This window comes from Schistocerca piceifrons, unplaced genomic scaffold (genome assembly GCF_021461385.2).
Source record: "Schistocerca piceifrons isolate TAMUIC-IGC-003096 unplaced genomic scaffold, iqSchPice1.1 HiC_scaffold_943, whole genome shotgun sequence".
Taxonomy (NCBI): Eukaryota; Metazoa; Arthropoda; class Insecta; order Orthoptera; family Acrididae; genus Schistocerca; species Schistocerca piceifrons.
In genome coordinates, this window is record NW_025729216.1 from 1,962,501 (window position 1) to 1,970,000 (window position 7,500).

Genomic DNA, 7,500 nt, shown 5'->3' on the forward strand with positions numbered 1-7,500 from the left:
TGCAGACAGCTGTTATATAGGTCCACCAGGAGATGGGGACTCGTGTGCCAGACCCTCTTTATTATTTTGTCATCAATTTCATCTGGGCCTGTCGCTTTGCCTGGTTTACAGGCCTTTATAGCAGTCCCTATTTCCTCTGGCGTGAATTCAGGGTCTATGTCACTGTTTTCGTAATCCTCGTTGGCCATCTTCACCAACTGCTGCTCGACAGTATCCTCATCTGCATTGTCATCAGGAAGCAGGCTCTGTAGCAATGACCTTATGGTCTCCTTCCATGTTATTGTTGTAGTCTGGTCTGTGACTTTTACGTTACTCAGTACATTTTCTGTGCCGCGTTTTGGCCGGATTACTTTCTTCACTATGGCCCAGGGGTCATTCTGATCACAGTCAGATACCCACTTTTTCCAGGTCTTCTCTTTGGCTTGGACGATTTCTCTGTTATATTTGTTTTTCGTCCTGTTGTAGTGCTGTTTTGCTTCTTCTGTAGCAGTGTGGTTGTTACTTCTCCGTGCTCGCTGTAATGTACGTCGTGCAGATATGGTGTCACGCCTCAAGTCAGCAAGAGTTGCACTCCACCATGGAACTGGGTTCTGCACACGAGTTCGCTTTCTCATGGATCTGCTGCAGGATTCATAGATAGCTTCCTGCAGTCTGGTAGCCATTCCATTTACACCGTTTGTCCCCTGTGGCCAGTTCTCTGTGGACTTGACAAGCTGTTTGTCAAAGATGGGCCACTTTGCTAAGTTTGTGTTATATGTCGCCAATTTCTCTGTCTCTCTCCTCCTTTGGGGTGCTTTGATATTGTATGTTATAGCCCTGTGGTCACTTGATGTCCATTCCTCATGAATCATCCAGTTGCACAGAGCTCTGGCTGCTGGGGGAGTACAGATTGTCACATCGATGTTGCTTTGTCCATTTGGGCCACAGTATGTTGTGAGGTCTGACATTTCGTTCATCACTATTAGTCCTCTTTGTGCGATGAAGTCTTCAAGCATTCTGCCCGCTTCATCTGTCATGGAACTATACCAGACTGGTGAGTTTGCGTTCGAGTCCAGTCCTACTATGACCGGTTTCCCTTCTAGCTGATCCAGGAGAGTGTCTAATTTTTGCAGGAATTCGTCTATAGGTGCCCCATATTGGCAGTATATACTGGCTATGTACATTTCCCCAAATTCTCCGTTAATGCTGGCGACAGCCATGTGGGTATTGCTGAAATTTGTCAGCTGCATAGCTGTTATCACTTGATATCTGGTTGCTATTGCTGCCTTTGGTGGACCATCTTTAGAGTTGTACATAAGTTGGAAATCTGATGGATATCCACCTACGATATTATTGAGACAGTAGGGCTCTTGGATCAATAGCACATCTATGTTTTCCTCAAGGATTCGGTGCGCCAGTTGGTCTGGAACTATCCTTGCTCTTTGCCCATTTATCTGTAATATTTTTATGTCTCTGTACTGTGTTCCTGTCTGCATTCTTCTTCCTCGTTGTGGCACTCCATTGTTGTTACTGTCCATAGTCAGTTCTACTGTTTTGTATTGTCTTGATCCTGATGTATTCTGGGCATGTTTTGTCAGTCACTGTGTGAGTATGCGGCTTCTTCGCACGCTTGCAGTTTGCACATTGGGCCTGTTGGTTCTTTTTTGTGCATTCTTTGAAAGTGTGTCCTGATTCTGCACAGTGGCCGCAGGTAGTTTCTGCATTTTTACACTTTGCTGCTGTGTGTCCATGACCCTGGCATTTAAAGCATCTGCTTATATTGTTATAGTCCTGCACTTTGTGAGAGGTGCAATTTATGTAGACGCGACCTTGTTTAGACAGACTGTTCCACACCTTTGTTGTTACTTCCAGCACTAGGTTTGCCTCTTCCCTGTTTCTCGGACCAGTCTTAAACAGTACCTTGGTACCCTCCATAACCTCCTCCCTCTGAATGTTAAGTCTTGCGAGGTTTCTCTCGTATAGTTCCATTTTCAATTCCTCCTCATTTGTGTTCCTCGGAACATCAAAGATTATTATCTTTGGGTTTCTCTTCTTTGGATCTGAGACTGTTAATCCAGATTGTGTTACTGCACCACACTTCCTGATTTTATCAACGTCCTGGTCATTAGGGACTTCGAGGACAATGCCATTTTCTCTGGTCTTCTTGCATCTTGATATGCGAACATCCTTCAGCGATGTTGAAATAAGGTTTCTTACAGTTTCTTCGACTTCCTCTCCAGTTTTCTGATAGCCTTCTGCTGGCTTGATCATTAGCACTTTCGAATGTTGCGTTTTCATGGGCTGTTGTTTAGGTGCTGGTTTGGCAGCTGCCTTGCTGGCATAGCTTTCGACCTCTGATGAAGCATTTGTTTCCAGGGTCTTCACGCACCTTAGCTCTGTTTTGAGTTCTAGGATCTCCATCTGATACTTCTTCAGTATCTGTTCGTATTCAGATAGCTTCCCTAGAATGAATCTTTTTTGTCCATTGTTTATCTTGTTTGTGTCATTAAAAATGAAGGCTTCCATCTCTTCCCTGATGTTCACCATTTCCTGGAGATCTGAGCATCTTCCTGAGTCCTCCTTGTCTGTGGTGACCACAGAGTTTGCACCAGGTTCATTTGCTGCTCCGAGACTCTCTTTGCTGAGCCCCATTTTGGGGCAGTTACTCTGGTACACTCAGTCCTTTAGGCCGTGATATCGCTATAGGGCGTTAATGGCTCATAGACAAGTCGATTCTCACCGCCCAACACACTATCCTATCTACTAAATGTGTTGCCTAATCTATCATAGAATTACGAGATGTAACGAAGAAAAAAAAAAAAAAAAAAAAAAAAAAAAAAAAAAAAAAAAAAAATTTTGCACTGCTTTTTGCTACAATCGTGACTTAGATTTATGTCATTTAGTTTCTCAGACTATTTAGCAAGTGATGGAAAGCAAGATCATATTATAACTAGGGGAAGACTACACTATCAATATATTACCTAATAAGATTTTAAGATCTACTGTATCGGTAGAAAGCTTGCAGTTTAGTGCTCGTATGCTGGCTACTCAGCACACACAAGATTCCTTTCAAAACCTAAATGCCTAACCTATAGCACAAGAGACATCTTTAAACACTAAACACTGGTTTGAAAAGAGAAGGAAGTAAGCTACAGAATGATATTCACAATGGTTATCTGCTATCTGCTAAATACGTGGCCTAATCTATCATAGAATTACGAGATGTAACAATACATTTTGCACTGCTTTTTGCTACACTCGTGACTTAAATTTATGTCATTTTAGTTCCTCAGACTTATTTAGCAAGTGATGGAAAGCAAGATCATATTAGAACTAGGGGAAGACTACACTATCAATATATTACCTAATAAAATTTTAAGAGCTACTGTATCGGTAGAAAACTTTCAGTTTTCTGTCACTGCTCGTATGCACGCGCACGCTGGCTACTCAGCACGCACAAGATTCCTTATAAAACCTAAATGCACACACAAGATTCCTTTTAAAACCTAAATGCCTAACCTACAGCACAAGAGACATCTTTAAGTACTAAACACTGGTTTGAACTAAGAAGGGAGTAGGCTACAGAAAGATATTCACAATGGTTATTTGTAGCTTTGGTAACGGCATGAATTTTGCCGATTACTGTATCCACATTCCGGCAAGCTGCACGGTACACACGACATCACTTCCACAGGCCTTAACCCTAAACTAACACAGCCAAAAACAGAAGTAACAACCTATCATCTACGGGAAAATTTGTTTCTTAAATAGTAGCGGGTAGCGGAAGGAAAAATCGGATGCGCACGCCTCCCAGCCGAGTGGTACGCACTGCTCCACTATTTTAATTTCAGTTACTAACTTTACAAGCCATTGGCACCGAAGAAGACATTATGTGATGATAGAAGGATCTTACGTACTAGAACAATATTTATACATATACTTTTGGTGAGTTGGCAGCGGCAGGGGGCAAATTTACGTGAACCCGCGATTAGGCATGCGGGTACTATCGCTCACACTGGACAAAAGTGGCTGCTGTTCGGCAAGTGCGAGAAAGACCTAGCCTTTTCTCGCTGGGGATCGAGAGGGTAATAAATGGACTTCTAGACAGTGCACATGGCATTTACTTTCAACTTATTCCTATATTGGGTAACAAATTCTTAACCGCGTGAAGGACTGCGGACTATGACAGAATACAGAGGATATGTCTTAATCCATGGAGGGAAAATACTTCTTAAACTGCTCCATTTGAGAGGGGATTAAGCTGGGTACACGGCCCTGATGCTCGGTTTTTGCTCGAGAAGGCGCTGGCCCTGTTAATACGAGTGACCAGACACAGCGCGGCACGCGCGGCTGGACGGCAACGCGTGTGCGCGGCCGTAGGGAAAACCGATATAATTGTTAAATCTTGAAAGAGACACCCTAATTTTCCTACGTCGTCTGATGGAGCATGAGGACGTTTACAAACCGGTGGGCTCGGATTTTTTCCTCCGCCCGGTTTTTGGGTGAAAATCGGCAACTTCCGGTCGCCACGTGGTTACCACGTATTCTTCGCTACGATTGCCTGTAACTTTGAAACTAACAAAGGAAGAGACAGTTTTTTAGGCACTATCTGATAGAGAAAGACTCCGAGAATACAGCCGTGTGCTTGGATGCTAGCTAACCCCTTGCACTGGACGGATGGGAACGGATTTCTAAACACACGCGGAACGCGCGGAAGACAAAGGGCAGCTCATGACCACCAAAAGAGCAGTTCCTGGGAACAGTGGACCACTTTACCGTGCATTATCAACTGAAATACGGTTAATTACGCCCATTCAGTCCCACTCAGGTGGAAAAATCCCCGAAATTTAGGTACATCACGAGATTAGGAAAACATCGACAATTGGAGAAAAACGGATAAAAATACCTGTTGGATGATGCTGGTAATGCGTCAGCGACGTTGCACGATGTAGTCTGCGTCGATGAAGCACTTCACAAACACCAGAAACTCCATACATATACAGAAAAACACGGAAATTTCGAATTTCGAAAATGTCACGACAACTAAAAAACGGTAAGAGCGACGGCAAAGAAAATTCTACACACGTTGTATGGTCACGACGCGAAGCACTGTGCCAAATTTCAGCTCGTTCGCACACGTTTTTCCCACCCAAAACGCCGAAAGAACGAGAGCGCACGCGAGGCTCGACCGCACGCGACGAGGACGCGGGATAGGGACAGCGGGAATCTCGTTAATCCATTCATGCGCGTCACTAATTAGATGACGAGGCATTTGGCTACACTAAGAGTGTCATAGTTACTCCCGCCGTTTACCCGCGCTTGCTTGAATTTCTTCACGTTGACATTCAGAGCACTGGGCAGAAATCACATTGCGTCAACACCCGCTAGGGCCATCGCAATGCTTTGTTTTAATTAGACAGTCGGATTCCCCCAGTCCGTGCCAGTTCTGAGTTGATCGTTGAATGGCGGCCGAAGAGAATCCGCGCACCCGCGCGCCCCCGGAGGAGCACGCTAAGGCGGACGCGGCCTCGCAGCAAGGAAGATCCGTGGGAGGCCAAGGCACGGGACCGAGCTCGGATCCTGCACGCAGGTTGAAGCACCGGGGCGCGAACGCCGCGCAGGCGCGCGCATCCTGCACCGCCGGCCAGCACGAGGCCGACCAACGGCGAGAGCAGACCACGCCCGCGCTAAACGCCCGCACTTACCGGCACCCCTACGGCACTCACCTCGCCCAGGCCCGGCACGTTAGCGCTGACCCACTTCCCGACCAAGCCCGACACGCCCCGATCCTCAGAGCCAATCCTTATCCCGAAGTTACGGATCCAATTTGCCGACTTCCCTTACCTACATTATTCTATCGACTAGAGGCTCTTCACCTTGGAGACCTGCTGCGGATATGGGTACGAACCGGCGCGACACCTCCACGTGGCCCTCTCCCGGATTTTCAAGGTCCGAGGGGAAGATCGGGACACCGCCGCAACTGCGGTGCTCTTCGCGTTCCAAACCCTATCTCCCTGCTAGAGGATTCCAGGGAACTCGAACGCTCATGCAGAAAAGAAAACTCTTCCCCGATCTCCCGACGGCGTCTCCGGGTCCTTTTGGGTTACCCCGACGAGCATCTCTAAAAGAGGGGCCCGACTTGTATCGGTTCCGCTGCCGGGTTCCGGAATAGGAACCGGATTCCCTTTCGCCCAACGGGGGCCAGCACAAAGCGCATCATGCTATGACGGCCCCCATCAACATCGGATTTCTCCTAGGGCTTAGGATCGACTGACTCGTGTGCAACGGCTGTTCACACGAAACCCTTCTCCGCGTCAGCCCTCCAGGGCCTCGCTGGAGTATTTGCTACTACCACCAAGATCTGCACCGACGGCGGCTCCAGGCAGGCTCACGCCCAGACCCTTCTGCGCCCACTGCCGCGACCCTCCTACTCGTCAGGGCTTCGCGGCCGGCCGCAAGGACCGGCCATGACTGCCAGACTGACGGCCGAGTATAGGCACGACGCTTCAGCGCCATCCATTTTCAGGGCTAGTTGCTTCGGCAGGTGAGTTGTTACACACTCCTTAGCGGATTCCGACTTCCATGGCCACCGTCCTGCTGTCTTAAGCAACCAACGCCTTTCATGGTTTCCCATGAGCGTCGATTCGGGCGCCTTAACTCGGCGTTTGGTTCATCCCACAGCGCCAGTTCTGCTTACCAAAAGTGGCCCACTTGGCACTCCGATCCGAGTCGTTTGCTCGCGGCTTCAGCATATCAAGCAAGCCGGAGATCTCACCCATTTAAAGTTTGAGAATAGGTTGAGGTCGTTTCGGCCCCAAGGCCTCTAATCATTCGCTTTACCGGATGAGACTCGTACGAGCACCAGCTATCCTGAGGGAAACTTCGGAGGGAACCAGCTACTAGATGGTTCGATTAGTCTTTCGCCCCTATACCCAGCTCCGACGATCGATTTGCACGTCAGAATCGCTACGGACCTCCATCAGGGTTTCCCCTGACTTCGTCCTGGCCAGGCATAGTTCACCATCTTTCGGGTCCCAACGTGTACGCTCTAGGTGCGCCTCACCTCGCAATGAGGACGAGACGCCCCGGGAGTGCGGAGGCCGCCGCCCCGTGAAGGGCGGGGAAGCCCCATCCTCCCTCGGCCCGCGCAAGGCGAGACCTTCACTTTCATTACGCCTTTAGGTTTCGTACAGCCCAATGACTCGCGCACATGTTAGACTCCTTGGTCCGTGTTTCAAGACGGGTCGTGAAATTGTCCAAAGCTGAAGCGCCGCTGACGGGAGCGATTATTCCGCCCGAGAGCATCCCGAGCCAACAGCGGCGCGGGTCCGGGGCCGGGCCAGGTAGGTCCGTCATCCGGGAAGAACCGCGCGCGCTTGCCGGGAGCCCGAGCGCCCAAAGGGGCGAATCGACTCCTCCAGATATACCGCCGGGCAGCCAGCCAGGACACCGGGGCTCTGCCCAACAGACGCGAACCGAGGCCCGCGGAAGGACAGGCTGCGCACCCGGGCCGTAGGCCGG